Genomic DNA, 16,135 nt, shown 5'->3' on the forward strand with positions numbered 1-16,135 from the left:
TTCTCCTCAGGGCAGAAGGTCGGGCGTTGTCAGGCACTCTCCAGAAACTGGACGGCCACTCGATCCCTTTTGTTACCTGCCAAGTGAGGCTGAGTGCACTGGCAGGCAGCGCTGCCCAGAGCGGGGGGCAAGAGGGGCAATTTGCCCCAGGCCCCGAGCCCCATAGGGGCCCCCACCAGAGTTTTTCAGGGCCCTTGGAGCAGGGTCCTTCACTCGCTCTGGGGGGCCTGGAAAACTCTTGCGGGGCTGGGCGCAGGAGCTTCTTCCGCTCCCGGTCTTCGCTGGTGGCTGGGGTCCTTCCACCCCGGAGCGGAAGGACCTCTGTATTATTACATGATGATTCTGTTCTCACTGAATTGTCACTTCAAACTTTGCCCAGACCAGCTTCCCCAGCACACTCATGACTACACATCAGTGTAAGTGTGTCCACGGCTGAACAGCGAGAATTCCTGCCCATTTCCCTTTCAGCTGGAGCAGGATGAGACTATGTTTGTGTTAATGACATTGCTGTAGATTGTTGTTCATTCCCTACTCTGACAATTCAGACAGTCACTTTCCCATTCAAATCTCCAGCACATCGTTCCAATAGCAGGGGGCAGGATTTCTCTGGGGCACTGAAATTTTTTCAGGGGGCTGGTGCACGAACTCAGTCTTGCATTCCACCCTTGATGTTTCATGGACTAAGAGCAGCAGCAGAAAGAAAGAGCCGAGCCAATATCTCCCTGGCAGGGATGCAGGTGCCACGTCCCCTCTGTCTGACCATCGCATTGCAGGAGAGAAGGGCTCACTGGAATCGAATGCCCTGGCTCAGACCAGAGACACAGGGAGGTTTTGCTGTTCACGGATCTGTGCAAAGGAAATTGTGTCTCTGTGGGAAATTGAGGCAGGAAATGAAACACCCAATACCCTAAGGAATGTGGGTGAAGGACTCAGGCTGAGCAATGATTTAACAGGGGTTTGCATCAATTTATTGGCCTGATTAAAACTATGGCTAAAAGCCCCCTGTACCAGGGGCTGCGGGACAGGACAGGCAGTTCTGCGCGGAGTGTTCAGAGCTGCCCCATATCTGCCCTTTCTCTGCACCGCCCCTGCTCCCAGAATGCACCAGGCCCTGGACTGAACTCTTCCCCTGCCGGCCGAGCTGATTTTGTTTGCTGTGATCCTGTTGGCTTGGCAGGGGGGGAAGTGACAGTCCCACCCCAGAGCCAACGCCCCCCTGTCACCCAGCCCCCTGACCCCCAGCAGTGCAGGTGAGCCAGGAGCTGGGCCCTGCCAGGCACTCAGGGGCATCTCCCCTGCAGCTGGGGGCTCTCCCTGGCGTGGTCTGTGGGAGCTCGCTCACTAACGGGGCAGCGGCAGCAGCCGCGTGGTGGGTTGGGCTGGTGACCCGGGCCCATCCCCTGGGGTCGGCTGGGTTCATGCTCAGGCGACTGGCCCCAGCCACCGGCCGAGCCCCACGGCCACGCTGCTGCTGTTACCGCACTAGCCCCTCACGCCCCCATTCCCTCACTGAAGCCAGGAGAAGGTTTGCAGGGACGAGGTGGGAAGGGTTTGACCCCAATATCCCAGAGCTGATTCTCCTCACAAAGGGGTGTGTGCATGTGGTGGGTGCCGTGTGCAACGCCCTGTGCCCATGAGGAGGGGACCGGAGCTCTGCCGGCAGGAAGATTTATCCTGCAGGAGCCCTGCCTCCCTTCCCCAGGGGTTCCCCTGGAGCAGAGAAGCTTTGAATCCTCGCTGGAGACTAGAGACGCCCGAGCAGCACAAGCTGCCTGGCAGAGGTTCTGGATCAGGGCCTCACGGGCACATAGGGTTCATTCCCTCAGGGCTGCCCTGCCCAGTGCCAGGGCTGCTCTCACTCCTCCAGCACAGAGGGGGCTGCAGGCTCTTTGCCAAGCTGGGTCCTAGCTCAATGCAGATTTAACACTAGCAGGGGGCCCAGGTATGTGCTGGTGCCGCTCAGGGAGGGAATCTGGGCCAAAGACTGATTAGAAATTGGGTAACACTAAAGTGGGACTAGAAAGACCCTTGCTGGGACGTGGCAGGTAGGTAGCCCCCATTGTGTACCGTGCCCTCGCCGAGAAGTCTCTGGGAGAGTGGATTCTTCCTGATGGGCCACCAGCACGTCTCGTTGGTCCTGATGTCGGCTGCTCCTTTGTTGATACTGACAAGCTAGTTATGGGCCTTTCCCACTCACCCCATAGCTCCGGGATGCACAGACAGCAATACTGGTGTGGAAGAAACAAACACCACTCTCAGGTTTCAAGATCCTTAAGATCACTGACTTGCAATGTACTTGTCAGGGGGTATAGCTCAGTGGTAGAGTGTTTGACTGCAGATCAAGTGGTCCTTGGTTCAAATCCAAGTGCCCCCTTAAAAGCCTGCTTCTTGAACAAAAATAACTGCATATCCATTTTCAGGAGCTCCACTGACTAGGGATGCCTGAAATGAATGGAAACACTCAACATCTTCCTGTGCAAATGCATAAAAACCTAGCAAACATGTCCCTCCAATGAAATCAGTTCCAATCCTCTAAGTGTCTAGTTTATGTTTTCATCAATTAAACAAAGGCCCATGAAGAGACATTTGCAGGTCCTTGGCCTCCATGGGCTACAATGTGCAGAAGAACAAGAACCACATCCACCTGGGAGGCATGGACTAGTCTGTATTACATTTGATAAGTAAGTTGCCATTGGGACTGAAAACTCTACTGGAGGTGGACAGGAGCCTGTTGCAAAAATAACATAACCAAGATTTACCAAACTCCCTGTTACACATTGAATCTTCTCTTTTTTCTATTCTATTAAACTGGGAGCAAGTTACCAGTGACCCAGGGCTGGGGCGGAAGGAGGGTGCAAGTGGGGGGAGGAGCCCAGGGCTGGGGCAGCAAGGCGGGTGTGGGTGGGGGAGCACTGGTAGGGGGGAAGGGGAGAGTCAAGAGCGGGGGCAGCACAGGGTGTGGGGGGGGGAGAGCCCAGGGCTGGCTTGGCAGGGAGGTGAGGGTCAGGGGGTAGAGCCCAGGGCTGGGGCAGCAGGGGGGTGTGAGTGGTGGGAGACCCAGAGCTGGGGAAGCAGGGGGTGCAGGTGTGGGGAGGGGAGAGCCCAGGGCTCAGGCAGCAAGGGGATGTGGGAGGCAAACAACATTTTTTTTGCTTGGGGAGGCAAAAAACCTAGAGCCGGCGCTGCCTCCACCTACCATGAGGTAGGTAGGAGCCAGGGGTGGCTATAGGAATTTTGCCGCCCCAAGCATGGCAGCACACCGCGGGGGGCGCTCTGGCGATCGCCGGTCCCAAGGCTCTGGTGGACCTCCTGCAGACGTGCCTGCGGAGGGTCCGCTGGTCCCGCGGCTCCGGTGGAGCATCCGCAGGCACGCCTGCGGGAGATCCACTGGAGCCGCCTGCCGCCCTCCCACCAACCAGTGGAGCGCCCCCTGCGGCATGCCGCCCCAAGCATGTTCTTGGCATGTTGGGGCCTGGAGCCAGCCCTGGTAGGAGCGGATCATTAGTGTTAAGTCCTTGGGGCAGCCGGTGTAGGAAGCAATCACTTGAGGCCAGAGAGCAGGCAGCTAACCAAAACCTCCATTTTATTTACAGATATACAGAGAGCTCACTCAGCTGGTTGAATCTGGTTGAGCTAACCCATAATAATCTAACTCAGTTGCCATAGCAACAAAAACCATGACAACCAAATACACAACAATTAGTATCCCTACTTGAAATAGGGAGACGCTAAGGCTGAGAAAGGAGAATTGACTTGTCTTAGGTCACACAGCCAGTCAGTGGAAGAGTTGGGAGTAGGACACAAGAGCCCTGATTTTCAAACTAACCATCAGATCTTGAATTTCAGACATTGAATGACCTGAATAAAGTGCTCTCAGATGAGCTCCACACCAAAAACAGTGCACAGTAATTATTCAGCAAGTGTTTGAGGAGAACTGCAATGTTAGAGAGAATCATGAACTGCTCAGAGACCATTAATGCAGCGAAGCAGCAAAATTCATCAAACATAGAACTGGTTATGACTTATTTCCTTGGTCTTAAAAGAGAACAACAAGGACCTGAGTCTCCTCCCTGTCAATAACCCCCTGCTCAGCCAATCAGGGTAGAGACTGAGGACGGGAGGCTGAGGGTTCTCACCAGAGAGCCCAAAGGATGGCCCAGTTCATCGGTGGGGATCACTGCCCGAGCACTATTTCAGCCCCACATTTTTGGGTGGACCTCCCAGAGTGGGAGCTGCAGAGCACTCCCCCACAACACACACACACACACACACACCCCACTCCTAGTGTTGGGAGGGGAACAGGAGAAAGGACAAAAGAAGCAAGAGATGAAGAGAAAGGGACCGAATGGCTGGGCAGCAGTTCTGCAGAAAAGGACCTAGGGGTTACGGTGGACGAAAAGCTGAATATGAGTCAACAGTGTGCCCTTGTTGCCAAGAAGGCTAATGGCATTTTGGGTTGTATAAGTAGGGGCATTGCCAGGGGATCGAGGGATGTGATCATTCCCCTCTACTCAGCACTGGTGAGGCCTCATTTGGAGTACTGTGTCCAATTTTGGGCCCCACACTACAAGAAGGATGTGGAGAAATTGGAGAGAGTCCAGCGGAGGGCAACAAAAATGATTAGGGGGCTGGAGCACATGACTTACGAGGAGAAGCTGAGGGAACTGGGATTGTTTAGTCTGCAGAAGAGAAGAATGAGGGGGGATTTGATAGCTGCTTTCAACTACCTGAAAGGGGGTTCCAAAGAGGACGGATCTAGACTGTTCTCAGTGGTAGAAGATGACAGAACAAGGAGTAATGGTCTCAAGTTGCAGAGGGGGAGGTTTAGCCTGGACATTAGGAAAAACTTTTTCACTAGTAGGGTGGTGAAGAACTGGAATGGGTTACCTAGGGAGGTGGTGGAATCTCCTTCCTTAGAGGTTTTTAAGGTCAGGCTTGTCAAAGCCCTGGCTGGGATGATTTAGTTGGGTTTGGTCCGGCTTTGAGCAGGGGGTTGGACTAGATGACCTCCTGAGGTCCCTTCCAACCCTGAGATTCTATGATTCTATGATTCTATGAAAGGAGGGAGGGATGGATGGAGGAAAAGGTGAAACAAAAAGGACAAACCCTAATGTCCCCACTGATTCTATGGGACAAAATCCCAAGTGTGAAATAAAATTCTGCCTCCTTAAGCTCGTGTTTTCCATGCCTAGAATTCAACTGTCACCTGATGGATCAGACCGAACAGGTTTCAAACCTCGAGGAGGCTCTTACCTTCTAAACAGGGACCTCTGTTTTCTAGTAAAATCACTAAAAGGGAAGGAGAAAACTCGAAAGAGGTTCCTCCTGGTGCTCACATCTGTGAACCCGAATACTCTCTCAGTCCTCAAAGAGAGACCTCGAGATGGAGACTTGCTGAAGCAAAGCCACAGGGGTCTCTGAGGTTTCCCTGGCCCCTCGCCCCTGTCCTGCCTGGCTGATGTCAGCATCTCTCTGTGAGGTCACCATCTCCCCACCACCTTTGACCAATAGTCTTAGGTCCTGCAAAAGCCTTTTTGATGTCACTGCCACTGGTTTAGGGTGATGTTCTCAATCACTTCTATGCAGTCCAATAAAAGCTATTCCTCACCCCCCCACCCCTCCATCAGGACAGTCTAGGTATGTTCTGCTGCCCTTCACTCATGGATGAAGGATAATAACATTTCATTCTATTCACTCCTAAAGTGATTTGTAACCCACCATCAGCCAAAACTGGTCATTTTGGGAAAGCAGCCCCATCATGCTGCATACCTAGGCAGAGTAGGTGTCTATGCAAACACGGTCTGTTCCTGAAGTCTTTCCCCCAGCTCCTCACTAGATGTGAGGGGGGAGCTCATTCAGCCCCTGCTTCCGCATAGTATTTAAAAACTCCTTATTGTCCCTATCTCTTCTGGCCTTAGATTTCACCTCCTGTCACTTTTTTGACAGCTCAGCTGAAGTGGCTGAGTGGTTAAGGTGATGGACTGCTACTCCATTGTGCTCTGCATGCATGGGTTCAAATCCCATTCTCATCACAAGTGTTTAGTTTTCACCCCTCCTTTGTAGACAACCATCTCCCTCTTTGGTACAATGACAGATCAAACAATGTTGCTTCTTGCAAAGAAAAACCTTCTCAGCAACTCAGAACTCCCTTGCTTTAAATAAAATGTCTAAATCCCAGATTTCTTAAAAAAAGAAATTCTCTAGTGCTGTATTTCTTAGTTTTTATCTCAAAAGGGAACATCCTCATCATCTCCCCCAAACACCCTGGGACCTGCCCAAATTATTAAAATACCCTCAACCCGAGCAAGGCCAGAGCAGTGAACCAGAGCTAGTGTCTAGGCCAAGCTGCTCTGAAGGAGGCAACTCAAACATTTTCTCCCTGCTTCCCTTGGCAAGGTCTGACTGAGAAAACAAAATTCCCCAAACTGAAAATTTTCTGCTGAAAAACCAATATTAGTCTGTTTGGGGACTTTGGTTTGCAAGTATTATTGTTATTATTCTCTTCTGATTTCTGAATCAGTTCAGTTCAGTCTTTGTCCTCCAGGTGTGTTTCCAGCTGCTGAGTTGTGGGGGAGAGAGGCCAAGTCATGATGTCTCTTCCCGTCTTTCATAGTTTCTTCCAACTTGCTAGGAAGCTCCTTTGTTACCATGTGACTCAAGCAGTGTCCATTGTCTCCGTGCTATCTCTGAGAAGTCTGCATTGTACACGGTTCCTGGGCTAGTCCTTGGGAGTGTGGATACCTTCAATGGGCCAGCAGCGAGTCTGGCTCCTCCACTGTCACACCTTAAAGGCTGGTGGGGGGCATTTCCCAACCTCATAACATATTTCAGTAACACACTCAGAGCAAAACTTCATAACTTCCCAACCAATGGTAGCACACACAATCCAACACGATATTAATGTTCAACAGATCAAGACTTTTGAAATGACACCTCACCAGGCAGACTTTGTACAAATCATGTCATCATTATATGAGAGTGGTGAATATGGGGCTTCCAGGTGCTGCTTTAAGCACAGCGTGCCACACCTGGGCTTACATTGCAATGGAGACGTACCCTTAGAATCCATTTCTCCTGGGATAAAGATGGCAGCAGGGCTGGCCTGGGTCATCTGACTTGGGCTCCTAGACGTAAAGCTGAGGGGCTAAAAACTGTGGTGCAGATATTTGTGTTCACGCTGAAGCCTGGGTTCAGAAACTCTCGTGCCTCAGAGGTTGGGCTCAAGCCCATATGTCTGCACTGTACTTTTATAGAGGTTGGGAGGGAGTTTAGCAAGTGGAAATGGTAAAACCGCATTGAGGGGAGTGGACCACTGACCTGTCAGCTCTTAACACCCAAACTTTCAGTAATTCTACTATCAGTGCCTGTGAGTGTAATTTAAACCATAGGTCCATCTAGCTCTGAATCTTGTCTTCTGACAGTAGCCAATACCAGGTGCCCCAAAAGCCATTCTCAAGGGACTACAAGGAGTTGAACCCAGGATCTCCTGTTTACAAAACAGGGGCTTTAACCAGCTAACCCAGGATACCTACTGTGACTTAAAATGCTGTGTTTGCCCATACCTGACTCTCTGCCAATCCCCACTGGGCCCTGACAAGTGTTGCTCGTGTTTGGATTCTGTAAAGCAGAGGAGCAGATGAAGTTTTGCTCCCAAGGTGTGTGTGTGATTCTTTGGACATGTCTACACTACAAAATTAGGTTGGTGTAATTACATTACTTAGGCTGGCAATGGAGTTCTATCAAGCTAATCCCGGTATAGATAGTGGCTCAGCTGTCAGAACTTTCTGGAGCTATGAAAGGGGAGGGGCCCAGCCTCTGTAGCAGGAATGCAGGGCAGGTGAGTTCACGGCAGGCATGGTGGGATACTGGTGGAGGCCAGTTATGTTGATATAATGACCAGCAGCATTTACACTGACATTTGTCACTTTAAGTTTGCTGCAAAAAGCACTAGGCCTCTCGTCGAGGTCAGGGGTGAGCTGCAGACGGTTCGCAACGGTTCGCGCGAACCATTTGCTAAAATTAGACGCCGGACAGAGAACCGGATGCTAAAGTTCTCCGTCCGGCATCTAATTTTAGCAAACGGTTTGCGTGAACCGTTGCGAATTCTGCCTCCACCTCCTGCCATGAAGCTCCTCCTTGCTTCTCCTCCCCCATGGCTTCCTGCGAATCAGCTGTTCGCGCGGGAAGCCTGGGAGGGCTGAGAAGCAAGCAGGCTTCCCCGGCCGAGGAAGACGACGCTGAGGTAGGAAACTAGGGGGGGGAGCGTGTCCCCCGGCCGGTCCCTGGCCGCGGCCTGTCCCCGCCTCCCCGGCCGCGACCCTGCCCGGCCCCCTCCGGCCCCGGGTCCCCACCCAACCTTCCCTGGCCGCGTTCCCCCCCCCCAGCGTTCCCGGCCCCGCGTTCCCGGCCGCGACCCTGCCCGGCCCCCCCCGTCCCCGGGTCCCCGGCCGACCCTCACCGGCTGCTTCACGGCCCCGCGTCACCCCCCGTCCCCGGACGTGACACTCCCCGACCCCGAACCCTTCCCGGCCGCGCCCGGCCCGCGTTCCCGGCTGCGACCCTGCCCAGCCACCCGGCCCGCCCGACCCTCCTGGCCACGTCCCCTGTGCTCCCGGCCGCGACCCTGCCCTGCCCCTCCATCCCGGGTCCCCGCCCGACCCTCACCGGCTGCGGCACGGCCCCGCGTCCCCGACCCCCCGCCCGAACCCCTCCCCGGCCGCCCGGCTCCGGCCGCACCCCCCCCGGCCCTGCCATGCCCCCACCTACGGGGATGCTCGGCTCTGGACACGGCCCCCCACCTCCAGCCCAGCCTGGCCCCGTGGCTCCAGCCGCCCCTGCTGTTTTGCCAGGGGGCCGGGCTCCGGCAGCGCGGGTCTGGGCGTGGTGGCGGCCCCGGCTGCCCGGCTCCAGCTCTGGCCGCAGCCCTCCCTGGCTCCACCCGGCCAGACGCCTGGCTCCGGCCGCTGGGCTCCCGCCGCATCCTCCGGCTCTGGCCGCGTGACTCCTGTCCCGGCCCAGCCACGTCCAGGCAGCGCAGTAAGGGGGCAGGGAGGGGGTGTTGGAGAGAGGGTAGGGGAGTTTGGGGGTGGGGGGGTCAGAGGGCAGGGAACAGGGGGATTGAACGGGGGCCAGGGTCCTGGGGGGGCAGTCAGAAAGGATCAGGGGTTGGATGGGGCAGTGGGAGGCAGTCAGGGGCAAGGGTTCCAGGGGCAGTCAGGGGACAGAGAGAAGGGGTGGTTGGATGGGGCAGGGGTCCTGGGGGTCCATCAGGAATGAGAGGAGGGGTTGGATGGGGCGGCGGAGGGTACTCAGGGTACAGGGAAGGGGGGTGGATGGGGCAGGGGTCCCTGGGGGGGGCGGCTGGGCCCCGGTGCCGGCCTGGGGAGTCGGGCCGAGCGGCTGCCGCCGAGCGGTGCCTGCTCTGGTCCGGCCGGGCTCGGGGAGTTGGGCCCCGGGGCGCCGGTCGTGGTCCTGGCAGAGTGGACCCGGTCCCCAGGCAGTGTGGTAAGGGGGCAGGGAGGGGGTGGGTTGTGGGGGGGTGGATAGGGGTCAGGGCAGTCAGAGGGCAGGGAACAGGGGGATTGAATGGGGGCAAGGGTCCCGGGGAGCAGTCAGGAAAGAGCAAAATCCCTGTGGCCCGGCTGGCCTGGATGATCTGATTTGGGGTCCTGGGGCTCAGACTGGACTCCAGTCCTCTCAGGGTATGTCTACACTGCAATGTAAGCCCAGGGTTAGCAGAAGTCATGTCAGCAGCCCCAACACATAAACATAAACAACGAGGGAAAGACCCACCCCCCAAATAAGCTGGGCAGTGTCCTTCTCCCTACGGTTCGTAAGTCCAGCAACCAAACCTCCTTTAACATGAGCCATCCCCTACCCTGCACCCCACTAACAGCTGTTGTCCTTAGTCAGAGCAAGCCCAGAGGTGCCTCTGTACAGTTCACCTGCCATCCTGGGTGGAAAAGGGGGAAACTAAGAAGGCCCCGTACTCACTATGTTGTCTAGGGACTCACTCATCCCTCCACAGCCACCCTGTCCTAAAGTTGGTCTAACACCTACATTTTAGTATTGGGACCCAGACCCCGGCCCACTTGGCTTTGGAACCCCTGTCCCTTGCCTAGCAAGTGCTCTTGAATTGAGGGTGAGTCCCTCAATCGGGGTCTGCCAAGCACAGTTGTGCTGCCCTCGATTCACACAAGGATAACAACCCTTTATTTCTCCTGCCCCTATAACATGGAGACTGGGAATCCAACACCAGCCACAAGTGATCATTTCGGCAAGCAACCCAACCTATTTCTAACATACTGTAAAATCCACATGCAGACTCATACACGAAACCTTGCAAGAAAATCTCCCTGAGGGGGTGTGAAGCACCTGCTGCTGGAGGGAAGGAGGGAGCTGTGGGTTGGGATTGAGGAGCAGCGTGAGGAGCAGGGGCCTGTGGGTTGGGATTGAGGGGCACTGGGAATAGGAGGGGGCTGTGGGTAGGGATTGAGGGGCACTGGGAATAGGAGGGGGCTGTGGGTTGGGATTGAGGGGCACTGGGAATAGGAGGGGGCTGTGGGTTGGGACAGAGGAGAAGGGTGAAGAGGAGCAGGCTCTGGTTGGGAGTGAGGAGCAGTGAGCATAGGAGGGACTGAGGGCTGGGATTGAGGGGCACTGGGAAAAGAGGGGACATGGGTTTAGGCTGAAGAGCATCTTCATTTGGGGATCCAGCAGGACAGGGGAAGGCAGCAGGTGATTCTAATTCCTTAGGGATATTCTGTGTGTTTGTACGTGTGTGTGTGTGCAGGGAAGGAACATGCTCTATGCCCAGAGGCCTTTATTCCTCCAGGATGCAAGGACAGAGGGGCTGTCATGAAGTTGCCCCTTCAAACCCACACACAAAAAGGCCCTTCTGAGGAAAGGGAAAATCCTGCAGAGAGAAAACAACATCAAAGAGGATTCCAGCAAGACAGCTGAAGATCTTGGTGAGTTGTTTATCACCTGACCAGGGACTTGAACCCTGGGCCCTCAGATTAAAAGTCTGATGCTCTGCCAACTGAGCTAGCCAGGCTCACAAAGCAAAATAGCAAGTTGGTGCAGAGGAGAAACTAGTCAAGAAAACAAGAGCGGGAAACAATAGGGGAAACTTGCTGCTCTCTCTGGCCTGGTCAACACTATGAGTTTATATCCAATTTAGCAGCGTTAAATCGCATTAACCCTGCACCCGTCCACACAACGAAGCCCTTTATATCGCTATAAAGGGCTCTTAATACAGGTATCTGTACTACTCCCCGACGAGGGGAGTAGCTCTGAAATCAGTATTGCTATTTCGGATTAGGGTTAGTGTGGCTGCAATTTGATGGTATTGGCCGCCGGGCGCTATCCACCATTGTGACCGCTCTGGACAGCAATCTGAACTCAGATGCACTGGCCAGGTAGACAGGAAAAGCCCCACGAACTTTTGAATTTCATTTCCTGTTTGCCCAGCATGGAGAGCTCATCAGCACAGGTGACCATGCAGTCCCAGAATCAAAAAAGAGCTCCAGCATGGACCGTACGGGAGATACTGAAGCTGATCTCTGTATGGGGAGATGAATCTGTTCTATCAGAACTCCGTTCCAAAAGACAAAATGCCAAAACATTTGAAAAAATCTCCAAGGCCATAATAGAAAGAGGCCACAACAGGGACTCAACACAGTGCTGAAACTTAAGGAGCTGAGACAAGCGTACTAGAAAGCCAAAGAATGAAATGGATGCTCACGGAGGGAGGGGTGACTGACATCTGTAGCTATCCCACAGTTCCCGTACTCTCTGAAAACCATTTGAATTCTTGGCTGAGTTCCCAAAGCCTGAAGGGTCAAAAATATCGTCGCAGGTGGTTCAGGGTATATGTCCCCCTCCCCCGAAAGCAAATGGAAAAAAATTGTTTCTCGCCTTTTTTCAATGTCACCGTATGTCTACTAGATGCTGCTGGCAGACGTGGTGCTGCAGCACTACAGAGCAGCATCCCCTTCCCTTCCGGATGGCAGATAGTACAGTAGGATTGGTATCTGTCATTGTCATCCCGTGAGTGCTCCTGGTTGGCCTTGGTGAGGTTGCCCGAGGGCTCCTGGGCAAAAATGGGAATGACTCCCAGGTCATTCTCTTCTTTAAGCTTTGTCTCCTGGAGACTCAGTCTTGCTTGGAATATCATAGTAGCTGGAGACTGCCCTCCCTTCCCCCATTTGACCTCTACTTGCAGAGGCAAGAAAGTCTGTGTTGTTTCAAATTCGTGCATTCTTTATTACTTCATCACACAAATGGGGGATAACAGTAGCCTGGGAGAGAAGGGAAGCAATGGGTGGGGTTGTTGCAGGGGCACCCCCTAGAATGGCATGCAGCTCATCATTTCTGCTGGATGTCTGGGGCTCTGACCAGGAGCTGCCAGTTGCCTCTCTGGGTCTTTAGTAGGCTTGCCTGATAGTCTAGACAGAACTAACACTCCATTAGACAAAACTTAAAGAAGGGAATGACATGGACAGTCATGGGCATGAATAAGCAGGCTAGATAATGGGGATGAGACGACCCTCACATGGTGGAGTTCGGTTCGGTGGGTTTAGGGCTCAGGGAATAGAGTCCAGCAGGGGGGGTTTACACGTCTCCTCACCCCTGCGGGTGCACAAAGCCACGCCCGCTCACTCCTGGTATTGGCGGTGGCCGGTGATGTGCTCCGTGTAGATGTCTCTAGACCAGCGAATAGTGTCCGGGACCATTAGGCATCTCATGAGCCGCGCGTAGCGACCACCCACCCCACAGGTCCAAAGCACGCATTCATTGCAAGGGTCCCAGGCACCCAGGGCCCCAACAATCAGGGCGTCGGTGCAGACGTCATAGCCGTTTGACCGCAGGGTGTCCGCCAAGGGGGCGTATTTTTCGAGCTTGTGGGCTCGGGCCTCGTGGAAGGCCAGGGTCCTGTTTTCAAATGGAATCGTCACGTCGACGAGGATGATCTTTTTCTGATCCTCGTCTGTGACGACGATGTCCGGGCGCAGCAGGCTGTCGGTGTCGGGGATGGTGCGGTTGATGGTGATTTCTCCCAGGTGCGGAGCGATGGCCTTTACTAGACGGTCCTGGACGGCGTTGTGGCCAGGGGTGGCTCTACAAATTTGGCCGCCCCAAGCAGTCATGCCCCGGAGGCGCCCCCGAGCCGCGGGAGCAGCGGACCTCCCGCGGGCATGACTGTGGAGGGTCCGCTGGTCGCGCGGCTCGGCTGGACCTCCCGCAGCTGCGGGCTGTTCGCTGGTTCGGCAGCTCCGCTTGAGCTGCCGCAGTCATGCCTGCGGGAGGTCCAGCCGAGCCGCCGGACCAGCGAACCGTCCGCAGTTACGCCTGTGGGAGGTAGACTGGAGCCGCCGGCCGAGCGTTTTGTAGAGCATGACTGCCTCCCCCTGGGAAATGGCTTCCCCAGGCGGGTGCTTGCCCCGCTGGGCTCTGGAGCTGGCCCTGGTTGTGGCGCAGCTGCCAGGCTCTGGCGTGGGGCTTGCAGCTGCACAGGACGTGGGGCAGGGTCTCCAAGGCGTACCCGCACTTCCTGCAGTGCTTGTCTCGGTTCCCGTGGCGGATGGCACGCAGTTTAGTTGGGCGCGGTCGTCTGGAGGACAGTCTGGAGCAGGAAGTTGTGCTCGTAGCACCCCTCCAATGGCATGAAGCCCTTCTAGGCCAGGCTGATGGCTCCCCCGGTCATTGCCCACTCCGTGATTCTGGCTGCCAGGCAGCTGGCGTACAGCTTGTACATTGTAGAACACAGAGAGATGGGTCTCCAGTTGCTGGGGTCATCTCGCTTGCCCTTCTTGTGGATCAGGACTGTCATGGCCTTCTTCCAGGAGGTGGGAGACCGGCCAAAGCGCCAGCACAAGTTAAAGATGCTGGAGAGGACGAGGCAGCCGGGTTCCCGCTTCTTGAGAAGGCTGTAGGGGATGCCATCTTTTCCGGGCGCGGTGTTTTTGGTTCTGGAGAGCCTGGCCATCACCTCTTTGGGTGTGAAGTCGGCCTCTAGACCGTCTGCATTGGCGATGCAGGGCAGTGGGCGGAAGCACTCCAGGCACTGCGTGCCATTCCTGGGCTTGCCGCTGAATACTTCGAGGAAGTAGTGGTAGAGACGCTCGGGTGGGATCATGCAGTAGGACGAGGGACCATACAGGACCTTTCTTACAGCCTTGAGAGGGTTTGTTTTATACAGCTTCTGGATCTTTGAAGCTGCTGCCAGGTTGAAGCAGCAGCTGGCATTTCTTCTTCCACTTTCTCCAGTAGTGCCACAATTCGGGGTGGGCCGTCTGAAGGCAGGCTGGGTGGTTTCCTGATTAGGCATTCGCTTGGAAACAGTCTCTGCAGAGAGCTCACAGTTGTAATACAGTATAACTTGTCACTGTCATTATCACCTTGCAAAGCAGCAGATTTAAAGTTTATTAGAGAATATTTGAAAATAGATTATACAAAGTGTTTGAAGCATCAGTTATTGTGTCATTGGGGGTAACATACAGGTTGTAGGGAGATGTTAGTGTTTTGGTATTGGACTGCATATACATATACACAGTCTGTCATGTCCCCAAAGCGGGGTATACGGTGGGTGAGTTCAAGGTACAGCCAGCAAGCAGTGAGAGCACATCACTCATACAAACAGGATAGTCATGGGCATGAATAAATGAGCGGACTGGGTAATACAGTATAGCTAACAACTATCTTTACTAACTTGCAAAAGACAAGGGGATGCTGTTGTGTAGCACTGCAGTACCGTGTCTGTCAGCACCATCCAGTAGACATACAGTGATGGGGAAAAAAGGCTGAACGGGCTCCATGATTGCCGTGCTATGGCGTCTGCCCGGGCAATCCAGGGAAAAGGGCGCGAAATGATTGTCTGCCATTGCTTTCACGGAGGGAGGAGTGAGTGACGACATTTCCCCAGAATCACCCACGACACTGTTTTTGCCCCATCATGCACTGATATCTCAACCCAGAATTCCAATGGGCAGGGGAGACTGCAGGAATTATGGGATAGCTACCCACAGTGCAATGCTCCAGAAATCGATACTAGCCTCAGTACATGGATGCACACCGCCAAATTAATGTGCTTAGTGTGGCCGCGTTCACTTGACTTTATATAATCTGTTTCCAAAAACCAGTTTCTGCAAAATTGGAATAAACCCATAGTGTAGACATACCCTGACACAGCTTTAGAACCCTCTACCCAATATATGGCCAAGAGACAGCAACTCTCAGAGCCTGTGTGGATTGTCTGATGGGCTTGGGGCCAAGAGCAAACTGCGTACCCGCTGCCAGAGCAGGAGAAGTAAAAATAGGGGCTTCCTGAAAAATGGGAAGGGAAAAAGAGAGAAGCGGAGAGGCAAGTGGAAAAGGAAGAGAACGTGCAGACACAGGATCCTACCTAAATTCTTAAATAGATTACAAGAAAAAGAGAGAGAGAGCAGTATAAAGAAATTTAAAAAAAACTTTCAGTAAGAACTGAATTAGAAACCTTTAAAACACCAGTTTTCACACTACCTTTACTTTCCTTCCAAATTCTACCAAAAGAAATTAAGACTACAGAACTGAACAAAAGCTTTAAACAAACTCAGATAACAGAAAAGAAAACCAAAACATTTATTTTTAAACTTGTTTTATAAGAACTAACCACTCAGTCTGTGTTCTCTTCCTCTCAGCTTCCCAAAAGGAAAGCAAGAACACTCATCAATAGCAGACAGCAGATGCATTAAAGCACCACTGTCCACTCGCTTCATGCTCAGAAGAGAACAGTTTAACTCCTCATCGTGGTTAGCAAGGTCAGACACTTTCAACCACACTTCTCTAGTTACAAACTATAGAAATGATCCCTGAAAGTATAGTCTTAACAAAGCTGTTCTCGGCTACACACCCAGGCTAATGTGCGCAAGCTTTATTCCCATGGTGAATGTTTTCATACAACGGGTTTCACCCCCAGCGAATTAAAGAACAAAAATCTAAAACCAAGTTCCCATTTCATTAAAGCACAATCGAGGCAGCTTTAGCACACTGGCCATTAGAAGATGTTTATGTCGCTATTTACAGACACACACCTCCTGATTAGCATGTGGAGCTCCTACCGACCAATCAAACCCTCTTGCTGTGCCATACCTCT

The 16,135-nt window shown here is 53.6% G+C and overlaps 3 non-coding genes across 3 annotated transcripts; 1 reads left to right on the forward strand and 2 right to left on the reverse strand.

Annotated features, from left to right (window-relative positions):
- The first annotated feature begins 2,302 nt into the window (after positions 1–2,302).
- TRNAC-GCA lies at positions 2,303–2,374 on the forward strand. Its single transcript has one exon. It is a non-coding gene; the product is annotated as a tRNA-Cys (tRNA).
- Positions 2,375–10,983: 8,609 nt separating this feature from the next.
- Positions 10,984–11,056, reverse strand: TRNAK-UUU. Its single transcript has one exon. It is a non-coding gene; the product is annotated as a tRNA-Lys (tRNA).
- A 4,594-nt stretch (positions 11,057–15,650) lies between these two features.
- On the reverse strand, positions 15,651–15,867 carry LOC120376541. The gene has a single exon (XR_005587399.1). It is a non-coding gene; the product is annotated as a small nucleolar RNA U3 (small nucleolar RNA).
- Positions 15,868–16,135: the final 268 nt, after the last annotated feature.

Source organism: Mauremys reevesii, linkage group 12 (genome assembly GCF_016161935.1).
Source record: "Mauremys reevesii isolate NIE-2019 linkage group 12, ASM1616193v1, whole genome shotgun sequence".
Classification (NCBI taxonomy): domain Eukaryota; kingdom Metazoa; phylum Chordata; order Testudines; family Geoemydidae; genus Mauremys; species Mauremys reevesii.